At 38.9% G+C, this 19,052-nt stretch overlaps 1 protein-coding gene across 7 annotated transcripts in view; it reads right to left on the bottom strand.

Moving 5' to 3' along the window:
• The window catches only part of GPAT3 (glycerol-3-phosphate acyltransferase 3), a 54,280-nt gene that overhangs the window by 18,602 nt on the left and 16,626 nt on the right, over positions 1-19,052 (bottom strand). The gene's annotated exons all lie outside the window — the stretch shown is intronic.

The raw sequence follows: 19,052 nt of genomic DNA on the forward strand, positions 1-19,052 counted from the left end.
ATTATAATCGATCCAGGTAATGAGATACAAGGCACTCATTAATAAATATTCTTTTTTTTTTAAGATTTTATTTTTTTTCCTTTTTCTCCCCAAAGCCCCCCGGTACATAGTTGTATATTCTTCATTGTGGGTCCTTCTAGTTGTGGCATGTGGGACGCTGCCTCAGCGTGGTTTGATGAGCAGTGCCATCTCCGCGCCCAGGATTCGAACCAACGAAACACTGGGCCACCTGCAGCGGAGCATGTGACTTAACCACTCGGCCACGGGGCCAGCCCCTAAATACTCTAATGTTAAGGGAAAAAAAAGCAGGATCTAAAACTATAGTTTAATCCAACTCTATGAGATATATATATATATATATACGCATAGGACAAACGTCAAGAAGAAACATTTACTGGTTATCTCTGGGCAAAAGGATTCGATTTTCCTCTTTATACTGTTATTGTATTTTCCACAAAGAAAATAATTCAAAGATCTTTAAAGTAGAATAAATTTTTATAAATTGAAAAATGACTACTGTCACCCAGCTCTAACTACTAAAAAAGAATAATAAATGAGAAGATCTTCCAAGAATAAAGAGTAGCTATATACACAGTGATATGACTATTCTCCTGTCCTTCTGGGGTGCATCACAAAGGAATTTACTGCCTACATTAGAAAAGGCTTTTCTTTTGAGGTGGAGATTAAGATGTTAAATTCCCCCGAAAGAAGCTCTTTGATTTTCTCACTTTCCAGTTTACTAGGAAATCAATGAGGAAAGCGGAGAGTGCTATATTATCTATCCTCTGGAGAACTTGTGTGTACACCCACAGAAGGATCTGGAACATATCAGTTTTTTGCAGGAATGTCAGCATAATACACTAAAGTAGAAAGTGAAGAGGACCTGGAGTCCAAGGCCAAGTTCTGTTTAAGACAACCTCAGCTCTATGACTGTGGGTAATAGAGAAGTCATCTAACTTGGTGTCCTCCTTTATGAAATGGGGGTGGAGGTAGGGGGTTGGGGGGCAGAGTTAGTTTCCTAAGGCTAAAGTTTTCTGATTTCAGTTTTGGGGGGTTTTTTGGTGGTGTTTGTTTTTTTTCACATGCGAAGTTACTACCTAATCACCTTGAGAATTAGAGCAATAAAGTAAATTCTTGAAGGAGCGTTAGATTATCTTTTTCAGTAGTCATGTCTAAGTGGTTTCACCTTTCTTCACCATCTCTGTGGAGGGTTTAATTAGCATCAGAGGATGCACCAAGATGGGGTCCCCACTGCATTACCCTCCGGCTCTGTAGGCACTGCAATGCCACTCAGAGCAGATTACTCAACCCAGGCCCTGGGCAATATCTAGCAGGGCAAGAGTTTCATTATTTTTCAAGACGCAGGGCTTTTTTAAGTCTGGAAGAGGAGGAAAGAACAAGTTATTCAGCAAATCTTTGAATGAAACACCGTGGAGACAGTGGACAGCCCTTCTAAAAGTAACCTTTTGCAGAGATCCCAAAGATAAGAAAGCAAGTTCAAGCTGCCTCATATTATTTAAGTAAGCCAGGAGAGAAGAGATCTGTGAACAGAAGCCAGCCCCCCAGCCCCTACACACTTGATGTGCAAGTTTCTCTGCCCCCGACCTATTTTATTCTGTGTAACTCAAGTAATATATAACTCAATTTTATATTTTTCTTAAGCCTCTTTCAAAAGTACGTGGGTAAGTGCAATGCATCTAATTGATAAAGGGTCAATTTCAAGAATACATTAAGACACACAAAAAATGAATAGGAAAGAGTCAAAGAAGCCAGTAAAATATTTGGATAAGAATATGGCAAGCAATTCATAAAAAGAGTAAGACTTAACGACTAAACATTTAAAAGATGTTCAGCTTCACAATAATCAGAGGAATGCAAACTAAAACCACAAGATACTATTTCATACCCACGAAGACTGATAAAAATATTAAATCGAATAATTTCAATTGTTGGTGAAGATGTGGGACAATAGGAATGTAACCAGTACAACCACACTGGAAAAAACTTGGCACTGTCTGGTAAATTTAAATATATTCATAGCCCAAGACCCAGCGATCCCACTCCCAGGTATACTTTAGGAAGATTTTTGTTTAATAATTTCAAATATACAGAAAAGATGCAACCATAGTTCACTTCACCCAGATTTACTAACTGCCAACATTTTGACAAATTTGCTTTATTGTTTTATCTTTATATGTATAAAAAGATTTTTTTTGAGTCAGTTGAGAATAAGTTACAGATATCATACCCTTTACCCTCCAATATTTCAGCATTGATTTCCTTAGAACATGGAGCTTCACTTAATTAACCACAGAACAATTACCAAAATCAGTAATATGTCAGTAATTGACATTACTGCAACAGCAGTATATAATCTACAGAACTTATTCAAATTTTGACAATTATCTCAATAATATCCTTCACAGCATTTATTTCTGGTCCCTGAATCAAACCAGGATGATTCACTACATTTACAGGTCAAGTCTCTTTAGTCTCCCTTAATATGGAAAGGTTCCTCAGTCTTGCTTTGTTTTTCAAGAAAACAAGATATTGACTTTTTTTAAGAGCACAAGCCATTTATTTTGTAGAATGTCTTTTGATTTGGGTTAGTCTGATGTCTCTTCACAATCAGAGGAGGCTGTACACTTTTGGCAAGAATTCTATGTAAGTGATGTTGTATCCTTCTCAGTGCATCATATCAGGAGGCACGTGATATCAATCAGTCCCATGATTGATAATGTTTAACTTTGATCATTTGGTTTAAGGTAGTTAGTGTTTACCAGTTTCTCCACTATAAAGTTATGGTTTTTCTCTTTTTGATTAATAAGTAGATACTTATTGCCTATAAGTATCTATAAAGGAGAGATTCTTTGAGACCACGGAAATAACCTGTTTCTCAAACTTTCAGCCAATGGTATTAGCATCCACTGATGATTCTTGCCTGAATAAATTGGTGCTATGTGTCTTTTAAAATAGTATTTTCTCACTCATTGATGCCTTCCACATTTATTATTTGGCATTTCACCTTAAGTAAGAGCTTTTCCCTTGTACTCTAGAGAAATTCTTATAAAATTGTGCACAAGTAGACACACATAAGAACATTTTGCCACATTGTTTGCAATAGTGGAATCAATCTAAAGGTTCATTAAGTACATGGATAAACAGCACTATATACAAATATCAAATCATTATGTTGTATATCTGAAACTGTATAGGTATATTTTGTTATGTTATATGTCAATTATACCTCAATAAAAAGTTAACTAATTAATAATAAAAGGCAGCTCATTTTTTTTTAAAAGATGGATATATACAGTGTATACTACACAGGAGTTAAAAGAAATTAAGTAGAACACTTACCAACTTTGATAATTCACAAACATCAAAACAAACAACTTGGAATGATATGTGGAAGGTGATGTTTTTATAGAGTTGAATAATGCAAAACCTTAATAAATGCTACATATTGTTTCAGGATACACACATGTAAAGGGGAAGTATGAAAATACACATAAAAATAATAAACATCAAAATCAGAGCAGTAGTTTCAGGTGTTGGCAGAGGGATGGAATCTGGGAGGGATACACAGGAGAATTTCATCATTTCCATGAAGTTTGATTTATTAAACTAGGTGGTGGCAACACATGTGCTATAACCCCAAAAAAAAGTGACATGGAACTGACAGTTGTTCCTAAGATGAAGATCTCTATTGTGAGAGAGCCGGTACCAGCTTAAGAGCTCTTTAATAAGGCACACAAAGTCTGAAAATGGGTACTGTAAATCAGCTGTCAAAAGAAGCACTACTGAACATATAATGCTACTTCCTTCCTGAAATATATTGATTATTGAAGGTCAGATTCCTGATTCAATTCACCTTAAGTATAAACTTCTAATAGAAAAAAAAATACTCAATTCAATCAATATAAAGGGGACACTCACTGTGTATTAGCCATCAAAGTACAGGTTAGAAAGAGAGGAAATACTTCTTTTGGCACCAAGAAACGTTCATAAGTAGACCGAAAGTCTTCAAAATATAGATATAAATACATATTAGATTTAACTAGCACAGACACAATTTTTATACTGGTTTTTATTGTCTTAAGGCAACTCAATTATTATTAATAAAGCAATCCTGAGCCTTTGGAGCGACCACAGTGCTTAAAGTGGAAAACCCTGATTCTAGGAAGTATTGCCTTAGGTTTCACAAGTCAGCTTTAAAAAAGTAAAGCCATAAATATTTGAACTTCGTCCTTATACTAAATGCTTGGCCAACCTGACAAGGTCTATGCTTGGATGAAAATAAAATTAGAACAACCATCTCTTTCTAATGCAAGAGATTTATTACACAAGCTGTCCTGTGCCCCTGTGCCTTTAGCAAGCCACTGGTACATAAATAATACCAACTATGAAAGGCCTGTTAAAAGAAATGGAGGCCGAAGTTAAAACCATCTCAAATATAATTAACTCTAAATTAGCTGAGTGGACTCTCTTGGAATAACTGTCCATTTATAAATCACACTAGTTTTTCCATCCTCCAGTTGTAAAGCATGCGTTCTAGGTCAGCAATTAGAGAAAATCAGGGTCCTCTCCAGACCAAAAGTAGATATAATAGGCTTATAGACAGAACTTGACCCTTAACCTACCAATGGGCTATAGTCCAAAAGTCAGAAGCTCAGAATTGAAAACACCCTGTCTTATGGAAATTTTGTTTGAATTAGTCTGTTTGAGGTAGAATCTCATCCAGTCATAAGCCTAACTAACCCCAAAACATAAGTCATCAGGTAGCAGCAGTATCATGAAATAGAAATCTCCTTTAGTGCTGTTTCTACGGGGAATTTTAAAATTAAATCTAGTGTGGAATTAACAAAAATATATGTCCTCATCCTGCAGTGACTTAGAGGGGGCCTGCAATGTTCTATTTCTTCATGTAGATGAGAGGTACATGAGTAAGTTCACTATGGGAAATTCATCAAGTTGTACATTTATAATTTTACACTCTTGTCTATGTATGCTATGCTTGAATTTTTTAAAAATTTTACCTGAGATCTGCTGTACAACATTGCCTATAGTTAACAATATTGTATCGTACATTTAAACATTTGTTAAGAGGGTAGATTTCATGTTAAGTGTTTTTACCACAATTTTTTTAAAAAAGAATTGAAGCAGATATTATCTGTGAATCTCCTGTTTCAGTGATTTATCCATTACAGGATTCAATAAATACCACTTCCCTTTAAAAAAAAAATACTACCTCCCTTTATATCCCCCTACCCAATTATTCAGCAATTGGCCATGGAGGAGTCTGCCTGTCCCAGACCTACATTGGCAGTGAGGTCCTTCTCCCAGCATGAGGAGCACCTCTGAGGGGCTGAGGTCCTTGGCAAGGCAGCCAGGCCTACATTCTTCCCTCTCATGCCCCAATTTCTTTCCTGATCCATAAACGTGATTGGCCTGATTAAAGAAGAGACCAAGGGAGAGTAGTTGTAAAGATCAATCGTATGTGGTTGGGGTTGGGGAGTGGGGCGGACCAGTGCTGCTGGGATTAAGGTAGAACAGAAATAGTCAATGCCCAATCCAAAGAGACAAGACCCATACTCAAGCAATCACTTAGATGTGGTTAAAGATCAAAAGGTCTTGACACAATTCTAAGAAGCCAGGGCCAAGGATGGATCTCTGAAACATACCACTGATCTCTGTCCTTATTCTCCAATCCATTTGACAAATAAAAATGGCAAGTAATAGGGTATATTGGAATATATGAGGAAGCCATTTGGTGTAAACCTAATTCGACCTGATCTTGTCTTTCCAAAAGGGCCTGACTGAGGCCGTTGAGCATGCATTGTATATCTGCTTTAGAGATTCCCTATGGCAAGAGCAAAAGGCCCTTGAGATAAAGGTGAAACTTCCCTCCCCCTCCCAACATTGGCGTCTCCTTAAGGATTAAGTATCTTTCCTTAGGCTAGAAACTGATTGCTGTGCTCACCTGTGACCGCTCAGCTTGAGACAATAGATTTGCTTCCTGCTACGCCCACCAAGATAGCAGACCCACTACCTGCTGCATCCATCAAGTGCTGTGCGACAGGGTAATCTTGTGACTATTGTGGGAGAGACATTTCAATCATATGTGAAACACCCTCTTTGAGGGTATATAACCACCCTGTGTACCCCCACTTCTTTGGAGTGCTCTGTTCCTTTGTGGAAAGACTCTCCCGGGTTATAATTCTAAGATTTAAGCTCAGAATAAACTCACTCAAATTTTCATTTATAGATTGGTTATGGATTATTTTCGTCAACACACTAATCACTACACACATGAATACACTAATCAGTGCATCAACTATATAGTTACCTACTGCATAGGTTTCCAGTCCACTGTTTTCCCACAACACTGCTGTAAGACTGCAAGGCTAAGCTCTAAACATACCACGTCCCAAAAACGCCCTTGGCCATTAGTCAAGTTACAATTTCCAGCACATAAATTAGGCTAAGTTAAAACCTCTTGCCAATCTCCCTCTCTTTAAGGCCAGATGGGCTTGTTCAGTGCTCCACTGGTATGGGTATATTTGCAACTATATGTGCTTCTTCTTTGGGGCTAAAAGATGTCATTATTACATACGGAAGATCTGACTAAATGTACTCAAGAAGCCCTTAATGATAGTCAAGCAGGAATAGCCTTATTAAATATTGAATATGCTTCCATCACAGTGAATCCTTCGTGTTTCTGATTACCACTGCTTTCCTTCCTAAGTACTTTTAAAAAATCTGCTTTATTACTATTAGCTTAGTTAAGTGTAATAATGGTTATCAGGGTCAAGTTTTTAAAAAATTCAATTTTTTGAGATGCACACTCAAGTACTTAAAATGACACAAAATCTAGGATTACCTTTAAGATACTTTCATAAAAGGACATACAATAAGGTGAGAATATGCCATTTCTAATTGCTTATCTGTATTCTGTAACTTTCTACTTTGCTCACATGTTGTAATTAAAATTTTAATTTAAAAAACTACTTAGACAAAGGAAAAACTGAAAAAAGGAACATGAAGCAAATTCTTGTTGAATTTGGGTGATAGGGACAAAGGGGTTAATGGTACTATTCTCTTTACTTTTTACAACTGTATGCTATGTTTTTGCTTTTTTTTAAAGATTTTATTTTTCCTTTTTCTCCCAAAGCCCCCTGGTACATAGTTGTGTATTTTTAGTTGTGGGTCCTTCTAGTTGTGGCATGTGGGATGCTGCCTCAGCATGGCTTGATGAGCGGTGCCATGTCCGTGCCCAGGATCCGAACCGGCCAAACCCTGGGCCACTGAAGCAGAGCACACAAACTTAGCCACTCAGCCACGGGGACAGCCCCTGAATGCTGTTTTTAAAACCCCACTTAACAAATTCATTTGAGAGCCTGGCACAGTGGCCAAGTTGTTAATGTTTTGCGTGCTCCACTTCGGTGGCCCAGGTTTGCAGGTTAGGATCCCAGACACAGACCTACTCCACTCACCAGCCACACTGTGGAGGTATCCCACTTACAAAAAAATACATGAGGACTGGCAGTGGATGTTAGCTCACGGTGAAGCTTCCTCAGGAAAAAAAAAAGATTCACTTGAAAAGTTAATTTAGCTGGGAATCCATTTCCTCATCTAAATCAAAAGAATTCAGTCAGTCAGTCAGTCAGTCAGTCACTATAGTCATTCATTCATTCAGGCCCCAGGCAGTAAAACATAAGGGAGAGGGAGAAAAAGGAGTTGAACCAACTCAGCAGTCCTCAAGCATGGCTCCATATCAGAATATCTATGGAATCTGTAAAAGTACAGATGTCAGAGCTCAACCCCAGATCTACTAAATTAAAATAACAACTACATTTTTTAAAATACATATGAATGGGGAAAAAAACTATACGGAAATACATCAAAATATTAGGTTCTTCTGGGTAATAGGATTTCATATGAGTGGTTTTTAATTTTCTTATTTATACTTCTACAATATCTAATTTTTCAATAAGGTATATGTATTATTTTATATAGTAAGAAAAAAGTACTTAAGTGCTATTTTTAACATCAAAATGAAATACTACTATATACCCATGAGAATGACTAAAATTAAAAAGGCCAAAAATACCAAGTGTTGAAAAGGCTTGGAGCAAGTGGATGGAACTCGCATACGTTGCCCTGGGAGTGTCCAGCCATGTTAGAATACCATTTAGCCGTTTCTAATAAAGTTAAACAAATATTGGCTTACCCTAGGACCTGGCCATTCCACTAAAAGGTATGTACCCCAGAAAAACAAGTACATAGGTTCACAAAAATCTGTTTAACAATGGTCAAAGCAGCTTTATTCCTAATGGCTAAAAAATTGAAAATAACAAAAATGTCAATCAACATAATAATGGATAAACAAACTGTGACATATTTGTAAAAGGAATACTCCATAGTAATTTTAAAGAATCCACTGATTCATGCAATGACATGGAGAAATCTCATAAACATTATATTGAGTGAAAAAAATAGACACAAAAGAGTACATACTATATGATTCCATTTATGTGAACTTCAAAAATAGGAAAAACTGATGATGACAGAAATTAAAAGACAGGTTACAACAGGGACCAAGAGATGTGTGATATTCACGAGGCAGGGGCTGAGGGAACTGTTGGGATCATGGATCTGTTCTTTAGCTGGATCCGGGTGGTAGTCACACAGGTCTATAAATAAAAAATTCATCTAGCTGAACACTTGATATTTGTGCATTTTAATGTATGTAAATTACACCTCAATTGTTTAGAAATCAGAAAAATGTTGCTTTTAAGAGTCTCCCCAGTTTCCAGCTACTATCCCAATTAGAGGCTGTCGTCAATCATAACCTCTCCTTCTCATGAATATTTTAAGATCTTCCTTCCTAAACTGGAAGGCAACTGACATGTACTGAATGCTTCCTGATGCCAGCCTGGGTGCTGAGCGCTTAACTATACATTTACGTAATCGCCATAATCCTATGAGGTATTATCTATCATTCCCATTTTACAGATGAGGAAACTAAGATTGAAGGGGTTGAGTAACTTGCCTGGGGCCACAAAGAGAATAAACAACAGAGTCAAGTCTGTGACTCCAAAACTAAATGCTTCCTCACATCCTATAGCCCCAAAGTCCACGTCACTCTGTCCAACACTCGCTCTTTGACAAGCCCCAAATACATAAGATCTTTCCCATCAACTCCACGTCAGCCCCAGTTCTTCCTTGCTAAGTAGAAAGCCTGCATAGCAGCTCTTTCTAGTATTTCTCCAAGCTTGAAGGGAAGAAATGGAATTCTGATACAGGAAAACCTTTATATGGCCTTCATCTATCATCAATCTGAATATGCACTTGTCACTAATTCACTTACACTTGATCATCCTTCCCAGAAAATTGTAACTCAAGTCACTATTTTTTTTTTTTTTTTTCCACTGGGGAAGGAATCTTTTTTTCCCCCAGTTTTATTGAGATATAATTGACATATAACACTCCATTAGTTTTAGGTATACAACGCAATGATTTGGTATGTATATATATTGCTAAATGATTACCACAGTAACTTTAGTTAACATCCATTGCTTCACATAGTTACTATCTTTTTTTCTTGCGGTAAGAACTTATAAGATCTACTCTCTTAGCAACCAAATATACAATACAATATTGTTAACTACAGTCACCATGCAGTACATTACATCCCAGGGCTTATTAATTCCATAACTGCAAGTTTGTACCTTTTGACCTCTAACCATTTCTCCCACCCCCATCCTCTGCCTCTGGCAACCACCAATCTCTTCTCTGTTTCTACGAGTTTGGCTTTTTTTAGATTCCATGTATAAGTGAGATCATATGATATTTGTCTTTCTCTGATTTATTCACTTAGCGTAAAGTAGGATAGGAACCTTTTTAGCCTGGAACACATCTGATTTCCATTTGGTTAGGTCTCTGCGCCTCCTCATGATAAGCCCAACAAAATACAGCCCCTGGGCAATGGTCCACTCAATGCTCCCCCAGTTCTGTAATTCATCCAAATCTGAGCTGTCCCAGGACAACTCCTTGGAGCATGTTCCGTCCAATTTATGACACTATAACGTCAGCATCGAGATGACCTGCCAGTATCCTTACTCTTCAAGACCTCTCTGAGGCAGAAGCAGCTTCGCCATGGATCTTGCAGATTAGCCAAGGTTTAGAAAGGATAATCACCTTTGATTTTTTGTTGTTGCTGCTGTTAAGATATATTCAAAAACCTTCTACCTCTTTTCCTTCTTTATTAACCTGGACCATCACCCAGCCAAGGTTCGTAGGCAAACAGTCTCTATAAAACAGCCTCTGGACCCAACAGCCGAGTAACCCTGTTAGAACCTCAGACATGACTCAGTTTGAGTTCAAGGTCTCTGAGCCAAAGACAGACTGACTGTGAAGCTAGTAAGATTAAGCTTCAGGTTCCTCCCCTGCATGGCCTCTTTCAAGGTCCTGCACCTAATTTAGTGTACTCTTTTTTCTTAAATAGGGCCTCAAATTGTATAAACTTCAGGCTCCCACAAAACCTAGATTTACCCCGACGTCTGAATCACATTAACATTTTGTTGCTACTAGCAACAGATCTAGGTAAACCATCCACCTTACACATTAAAATGATTTAGAAGGGGATATACTTAGGATGAGAGAACCAAGTTATTACCAAGAAGTACAAGAACACTGGGAGTTCACAGACACCATTAACATCTTTCTGCTTAATTTCACCTATTATTAATAATGTTTTATCTATTTGATGGTCCAATTAGCAATGTACTCATAAGAGGGGTCGCTGATGGTTAGGTTGTTCTGTTGCTGTTTTAGGATGTGAAGTTTCTCTATACTTAGAAGTGAAGGAATTGGAAAGCATGAAAGACAAAAAATGTGGATACAATGCAAAATGAAAAAAACTCACCATGTAAAAGTTTCACAAGTGTCCCTATAGCAGCAAAACTGCTTTAGAAGACTAGACGGTTATATACCATATAACAGGTTCATAAAAAGAAAAGGGGGCAAAATCAGCACAACTGTCACGACCTGTCATATACATGAAATGTGCAAAAAATAAATGCTGATTTAGCAACTCCTTTGGTTTCCTAAGAGCTACTTAATCATGATTGCCTAATTTTAAAAAGCATTAGAGTTATGAAACTACTCATGCTCCCTCCGGTAATATTTCCCCAGTTGGCACATTTAAGAGTTACATTCAACTTTTTAATTTTACTTTTTTACAAGAAAAGGGTAAAGTTTACTTTAAACACTTATATATCCCACAACTTAATCCAATTAAGAAAAATAAAATAAGGGCGGGGAGAAAGTCCACGTATAATACAAAATAAGAATTTATGAAAGATGGGCTGGCCCCGTGGCTGAGTAGTTAAGTTCACCTGCTCTGCTTCAGACGCCCAGGGTTTGGCCCATTTGGATCCTGGGCACGGACATGGTACCACCCATCAGGCCATGCTGAGGTGGCGTCCCACATAACAGAGCCAGAAGGACCTACAACTAGAGTATACAACTATGTACTGGGGGGCTTTGAGGGAGAAGAAGAAAAAAAAGAAGAAGATTGGCAACAGATGTTAGCTCAGGTGCTGATCTTAAAAAAAAAGCCTTGATTTAAAAAAAATCATAAGAACAACTTTGCACAAAGTCCTATGCAAATGAAGTCAATAAAAATCTGGGCAACAGGGATAGTTTTCTACTAAAAACAACTTTAACTGACACCAAGAGATGAACGCTCTAAAGAGAACTATTTGCACAAAAGAAATGTTGTGGGGAATTAAAAAAACTTTGCCTGACCCCAGTAAGCACCAGATCCAGACTGTTTTACAAGGAATTCTACCAAACCCTTAAATCTGAGAAGAAAGGGAGAAAGACAAGGGGGGAAAGTGAGAAGAAAGTAAGTAGGTAGGTAATACACTAATCTCAAGTATAAGGATCAATTGCAAAAAATCGTAACTCCAATTTTGGCAGACAGTTTCCAGTACTGTATTATGACCAGGCAATGTTTAGTCCATTAATGCAAACATGACTCAAATATTAAGCTATTAATGTAATTTACCATAATATATCTAAGGGGGGGCACATATATTCATCACCAAAGATGCTGAAAAAGCATGAAAAATTCAACATTCGTTCTTGAATTAAAATAACAAAACAAGAATCAACAAGTACTTAACCTAAGATGGAAAGCTGGATCAAAGCCAACAGGATGCTTACTGGGAAGACCTTGAAGGCACTACAGTGCCCCCCCCACCCCTGACACACACACACACAGGAATGGCAACACGCATCCCTGCTATTCCACACTGTACTGGAGCAGCAGCCAGCACCAGGAGACAAGTGAAAGAAATGAAGTACGAACTGGAAAAGAAATAAAATACAAAAGCTGGCTGAATAAGAAGTGCTAAAACTATCACTATTTGAAGATAAAATAATTACATACCTGAAAAAAAAGGAAATCTGAAAACCTACATACAGTATGAGAATTCCTACTTTTATATCCTTTATATCTTATAACCTTCTACCTTACAAAAATCAAAGCTTTCCAACATACAAACAACAATCAGCTAGAAGATATGATGGAAGAAGACACCCCATGTTTAATAGCAAAGCAGAGACACAGACTTAAAAGTAAATGTACGAAACCTATCTGAGGAAAACTTTAAAACATCTCTGGAGGATACAAAAGAACACCTAAACAAACAGAGAGATACAATGTCCTTGGAGAGTAAGACTCAACACAGGTAATGTCAAGCCGCCCTCAGTAAATTTACAGACTTAATGCAACTCCAATAAAAATAGACAGTTATATTTCCTCTGGATCACAGACAAGCTGAATCTCAAGATCATATGGAAAAATAAGTGAGCAAGAAGGAACAGGAAAATTCTGTGAAGGAAAAGCAATGAGAACAGGACACCTACCAGATATTAAAACAATCTATTAATGTCAACGATCAAAACAATATGATACCAGTGCATGAGTAGACAAGTAAAAATGGAATGGAATAAAAAGTTCAGAAACAGATCCAAACATATCCTGGAATTCAGGAAATTATTAAGGATGCTCGTAAATCAGCTGGGCAGAGATGGACTTTTTAAGAGAGAGTGTTGCAACAACTGGATAGCCATCTGGACAAATCCCCCACAATAAATGAAAGAAAGTTTTAAATATTTAAAAAACCATACAAGTAATCAAAGAAAATACTGGAGACTTTCCTTAAAACTTGGCAGAGAGAAAATCTCTCTACTAAAACACTCAAAATCCAGATGCTATAAAAAGAAAATATTGATAAATTTGACTACATAAAAATGAAAAGTATCTGCATAGTAAGAAGCATGATAAGCAAAGGAAAAAATACAAATCGCAAACTGAAAGAAATATTTGTATCTCAGCAGAGACAAAACTAATCACCATAATATATGAGAAGGTCCTAGACATCAAAGCAAAAGAGACATCAAAAATAAATAGAACAATGACCAAAAGACGTGTGCAGATAGTTACAAGAAAAAGAAATACAAGCGGCCCTTAAACATGTAACGTGTACAGAATCACACTCTTTTTTTTTTTTTAAAGATTGGCACCTGAGCTAACAACTGTTGCCAATCTTTTCTTTTTTTTTTTTTTTTTGCTTTTTCTCCCCAAATCCCCCCAGTATATAGTTGTATATTCTAGTTGTAGGCCCTTCTATTTCTGGCATGTGTGACGCTGCCTCAGCCTGGCCCGATGAGCGGTGCTATGTCTGAGCCCAGGATCCAAACCAGCAAAACCCTGGGCTGCCAAAGTGGAGCGTGCAAACTTAACCACTCAGCCACAGGGCTCGCCCCAAAATCACACTCTTTATAAAAGAAACGGAAATTAAGACTAAACTGAGTTTCCACTTCTCACTTATCAGTCTGGCACAAATCCAAAATTTTGACATCTATTTACACTCCTGGTGAAGCTGTGGGGAAACAGGCTCTTGCATACATACACTCCTAGGGGAAGTATAAACAGTACAACCATTAACGAAGGGCAATTTGGCAATATCAATCAAAATTACAAGTGCTCTTTGACAGAGCAATGCCATTCATGTCACAGATTCATGTTACACGGAATTCATGTTACAGATACGTGTTGCAGCAATTTTTTTTAACAGCAAAAGGTTGAGAACTACAGGTAAAAAGAACCAGTTGCATTCATACAATGAAATTTCTTGTAGCTATTAAAAAAGAAGAAACTTTCGGGGCTAGCCCAGTGGCATAATGGTTGAGTTCGTGCACTGTGCTTCAGTGGCCCAGGGTTCGCAGGTTCAGATCCCAGGCATGGATCCACACACCACTCATCAAGCCATGCTGTGGCAGAGTCCCACATATAAAATGGAGGAAGACTGGCATGGATGTTAGTTCAGGGACAATCTTCCTCAAGCAAAAAGAGGAAGATTGGCAACAAGATGTTAGCTCAAGGCCAATCTTCCTCGCTCAAAAAAGAAAAAAAGGAGAAAATTTCTAAGTAATAATATGAAAAGGACTATAGGATGCAAATGAAAAACACAAGAGTCAGAATAGTATTTATCGTATGTCATCCTTGGTGTTAGCAAGTCAAGAAAATAATAAACACTTGCATTATAAGAGCCATGTTTATAGTAGCATAAATAAACACTGGAATGAGCCATAAGAAACTAACATACTGTAGAGGCAGACGTTAACGGGGGTGGAAGCCACACTTATCAAAACATGTTTTTAAATTGCTATGATTTTGGAACCATGTGAACGTTTTACTTATGCAAAAAATAAATATATTTTTTAAAAGATGTGTAAACTCAAATTTCAAGTAGTTACACAAGGACTTGCACACACATCATCCTTTTGTGTGTTCATCTGCCAGCTCTCCCAGAATCACATCAGTCTGATGACTCAGCACATTTGCAGAATCGTAAAGACGGAACAAAGTGAAACTGTTTTAGATCATTTTCCACATAACCAGTGTCATGCTTGCATTTCAAGTATTACCCAAAAATACTTAATTTCTGATTTAGCTTTAGAAGTCCCCAATAGTCCCCGACCTCACAGTGTATACACTCACAGAAAAGCACAGTTTACAGATAAGGCATTCAATGCTTTTACTTCTAAAAAGGAGTTGACAACATCTAGTGACCTTGGGAGAAAAATGTAGCACAAAAGACTATCAGTGAGGGCTGGCGTAGTGGCGTAGGGGTTAGGTTTGTGTGCTTCACTTCAGCGGCCCAGGGTTCACAGGTTCAGATCCCAAGCACGCATCTACACACTGCTCGTCAAGCCATGCTGTGGTGGCATCCCATATACAAAATAAAGGAAGACTGGCACAGATGTTAGTTCAGGGACAATCTTCCTCAAGCAAAAAGAGGAAGACTACCAAGATGTTAGCCCAGGGCCAATATTCCTCACCAAAAAAAAAAAAAAAAAAAAAGAGTATCAGTGGGCAGAGAGAAATGAGGAGAGGAAGAAAATAAAAAGTTAGAAATCTCTCTTCTCTTAGTTTCTATTCCCTCTGCTCTTACTCTCTTTTCTTGTTGATCCTTGTCTGGTTTATTTATCTCTGCCTGGCCCTTTTCTATGATTTTTTTTCTCTAGCCCTTGTAAATATCTTTCACTCTCTGTAAGCTCATTAAATCCATCATTTCAACTTTCACCCCCTGCAAATAACTCCCCAACGTGGATCTATAGTCCCGACTTCCTCGCCAAGGTTCACATTTCTTTATGGCTGCCTAGACACTTCACCTCTCCACCAACCCCACTGCTCTGGTTCAAGGCCCCATTACTTCCAGAACAGCTTCCTGTCTACCATCTCTCCTTTTTCTACTTCCCCAACCCTCTTCCTGTCTAATCCCAAAGCTCCTAGATTCGCCTTCTCAAAACTTTGAGACCCCCTCATCTAAGGAAGTAATTTCTTAGCCTGGCATTCAAGTCCTTTTAGGATTTGACTTAAACCTAAACATGCAATCTCAACTCCTTCCACCTCCACCCATCTTTACTCGTCCTACCTCCAACCAAACTAAATCAGTTCTTGGGCCCTTAATATCTCCTAGGTTCTCTTACCCTCCTGTTTTTCCTTATAATTTCTTCCACCTGATAGCCCTTTACCTAAAATCATTCAAAATTTTTCACATCAGCAGAACCCCATTTTCCACTTGTTCGTTTTCCTTAAGCCCGTGAACTACCAACTCCATTCATTATTTGATGCAGGGGTTGTCGTAACTGATTATAGGCAAAGGCCAAAAAAAGACGAAGTTACATCAAACTTATGAAATATCCTTCCTAAGTTTCTAAAATTAAGTCAGGCTTGTACTAGAGGACACGAGGGGCACCTTGAGAGTAAGGGTGAAATGACAGGGCAATGTCCTCCCTTAAAAAAAAAAGGATGTCAGTTCTTTTTTTTGGTTACAAAATGCTCGTTTTTCTCTCCTTCTCGCACACACATCCTGATGATACATGATACGCACGCTTCTCTACCGATTAGCAATCGTGGGGACGTGCTCATTGTATAGATGCCAGAGGAGCATCCGAGGCTGAACACCCCGTCACACGCCGGGATTTCACAATGCCGGCTGTCATCACACACTTGGTATCTGTGGTGGAAGGGTCATGCGAGTTAGCCACTGACTGGGAAGTAAACGCACTGTTTTGAACACATGAGTCATTGAAAACAAGGGTGTTCATTTATTTGAGCAGATTTGCGCCAACACCATTGCAGAGGCAGGAAGAGGAAGGGACGTGCGTTATACACTAACAGACACCACCTCCGACAGAGAGCTCACCAACTTGGAAAAACAGGCACACACCCGTACCCTTTGCAAAGTCTTTAAGTTCTATATGTAGTCTACCAAGCAGGTGAATGCTACTAATGACACACAGTCAAAGTCTGTACTCTCTGTCTGGTCTTAGTCTTGGGGTGTGTGTGTGTGTGTGTGCTTTTAACGGGATGGTCTCTGGAATTCATTATCAATTTCCCCCATGCTTAAACCAAGAGAATGCCACTAGTTGCAAAGGGATACCAGAAATCATTGCCCATAATGCTGTTTCCTCTTTAACTTGAAGAAGGATGGCGTTTGCTGTATATTTGCACTGTCTGTCATCAAAGCACTTTAACTTCTTGTAAAGCCCTGAGGCCAACGTTCCTCCAATTTGCTGTCTTCTGCAGACAGTGAATTTTTCCAGATATTCAAAGGTAAAAGGGCCAAATTATTTCATCCACAAAGTTTGTCTGTGGTGTCCCCTGCATCCTCGGGCTTCGGGGTCCACTCCTATTTCCCAGGTGAAATGAGCAGGTGCCATCTGCCCAGCACTTAACACCAGAGGAGCACGGAGACCAGGCTGATCAATTCCAGAGAGAAACATCAAGGCCAGACAGGGTGAAGACTCTAAGGCCCTAAGAGAAAAGCAGGCCATGTCCCATTCTTTCCTGTAGTTCACCAGGTGTCCTCAGAAGGTACAGGAGACTAAGGGTTTGACTAGTCTGCTCCCCATGAGGAACCTTCAGAAAACAGAACAGGGCTCGAGGGATTTTTTTTTTTTTTTAGGAAGATTAGCCCTGAGCTAACATCTGCTGCCAATCCTCCTCTTTTTTTTTAGCTGAGGAAGACTAGCCCTGAGCTAACATCCGTGCCCATCTTCCTCTACTTTATATGTGGGACGCCTACCACAGCATGGTGTACCAAGCTGTGCCATGTCCGCACCCAGGATTCGAACCAGCGGACCCCGGGCCACCGAAGCAGAACATGCGAACTTAACCACTGCGCCACCGGGCCAGCCCCTTGAGGGAATTTAAGCCCTTCCCTGGCCAGTCCAAGCTTTGGAAGAAACAGAGCTTTGAGGAAGAGAAGCAGGGAAACCAGGCACCTGACCTGGGAAAGTTAGTGAAGGGGAGCCGCGTAGAGCTTTTATCACACCGTTCTGGGGTTGGCACACAGAAGGATTGTCCCTGTCTGAGTGTTGCCCACCCCCAGGGCATCCAGACATCACTGGCTTCTTCCCACCCCAACCCAAGAAAGGGACTCTGTCGAATCACAAGTCCAAAGGGCTCCCTCTTTTCCCTGAGCCCCAGGAGCCTGTGCTCATCAAACATAGAACCACCACTGTCTGCTCCCCATCCCGCCAGCCCTCTGTGTACAAAGCATGCTTTGGCGCCCTGGCTCCTCACCTTCTTGTTTGTTTAAGAACTCATGCTGCCCCAAGAGCTTCAGCAAGAAAACAGAGAAAATTGGGAAATGCCATTACAAAACCTTTTAGAGAAAGGAGAAAAGGTGAAGAGCGCTTGAAGGGTGGTTGCTACTTGCTGGCAGAATAAAAGAAGTGATGAAGAGCTTTCTTACTTTCTCTGCCTATACAGCCAGTGACCCACAAACAGATACCAATGTTACAGAGACAAACACGACATAAAGACGGATGAAAAGCTGAAATACTTTATTTTTATAGGGAATTTATTACAACCAAGAGGCAAGGCACAGCTAAAAAAATGAAACGAGCTTTGTTATATAATTCATTCCCCTCCCAAAATTCCCAACTGTCTATCCTATTGCAAAAAGTCTCTATATAATCTACCAATTGGCCTAGTCCAGTTTTCTGATCATTTTTTGCTAACAAAAAGTTCCTTCATACATGTAACAATTCTTTTACTTCAATTTAAGCCAAACTTTTTGTTCTATCTTTCATGGATATGAAGGAAAAGTGGAATGGCTTCCTCCTTCTAATAACTAACTGTAATAGGAGGCATCCCTTGTTTTTTTTCCAAATTCAATAATCAACCTTCACAGATCTCATTTACCACTATATTAACCCTTTTTCCAGGCTTCAGAATGTCTTCTTTACCACCCTCAACATAAACAGTAAACCCGGGCTTCTCTATGCCTTTATATCACATCCAAACTGCTTTGCTTTTGAAGCCCTTATAACCTAATCTACCCTTTTAGCCAACCTTATTTCTGTGTTTTGTGCCTTCTATAAACTACGATCACTCCCCTTGTTATTTTGGCTTTCCCTCCTACCCCCAGTTTAGAGAGCCCTGTCACCTTGGTTAATCC

Source organism: Equus przewalskii, chromosome 3, assembly GCF_037783145.1.
Source record: "Equus przewalskii isolate Varuska chromosome 3, EquPr2, whole genome shotgun sequence".
Classification (NCBI taxonomy): domain Eukaryota; kingdom Metazoa; phylum Chordata; class Mammalia; order Perissodactyla; family Equidae; genus Equus; species Equus przewalskii.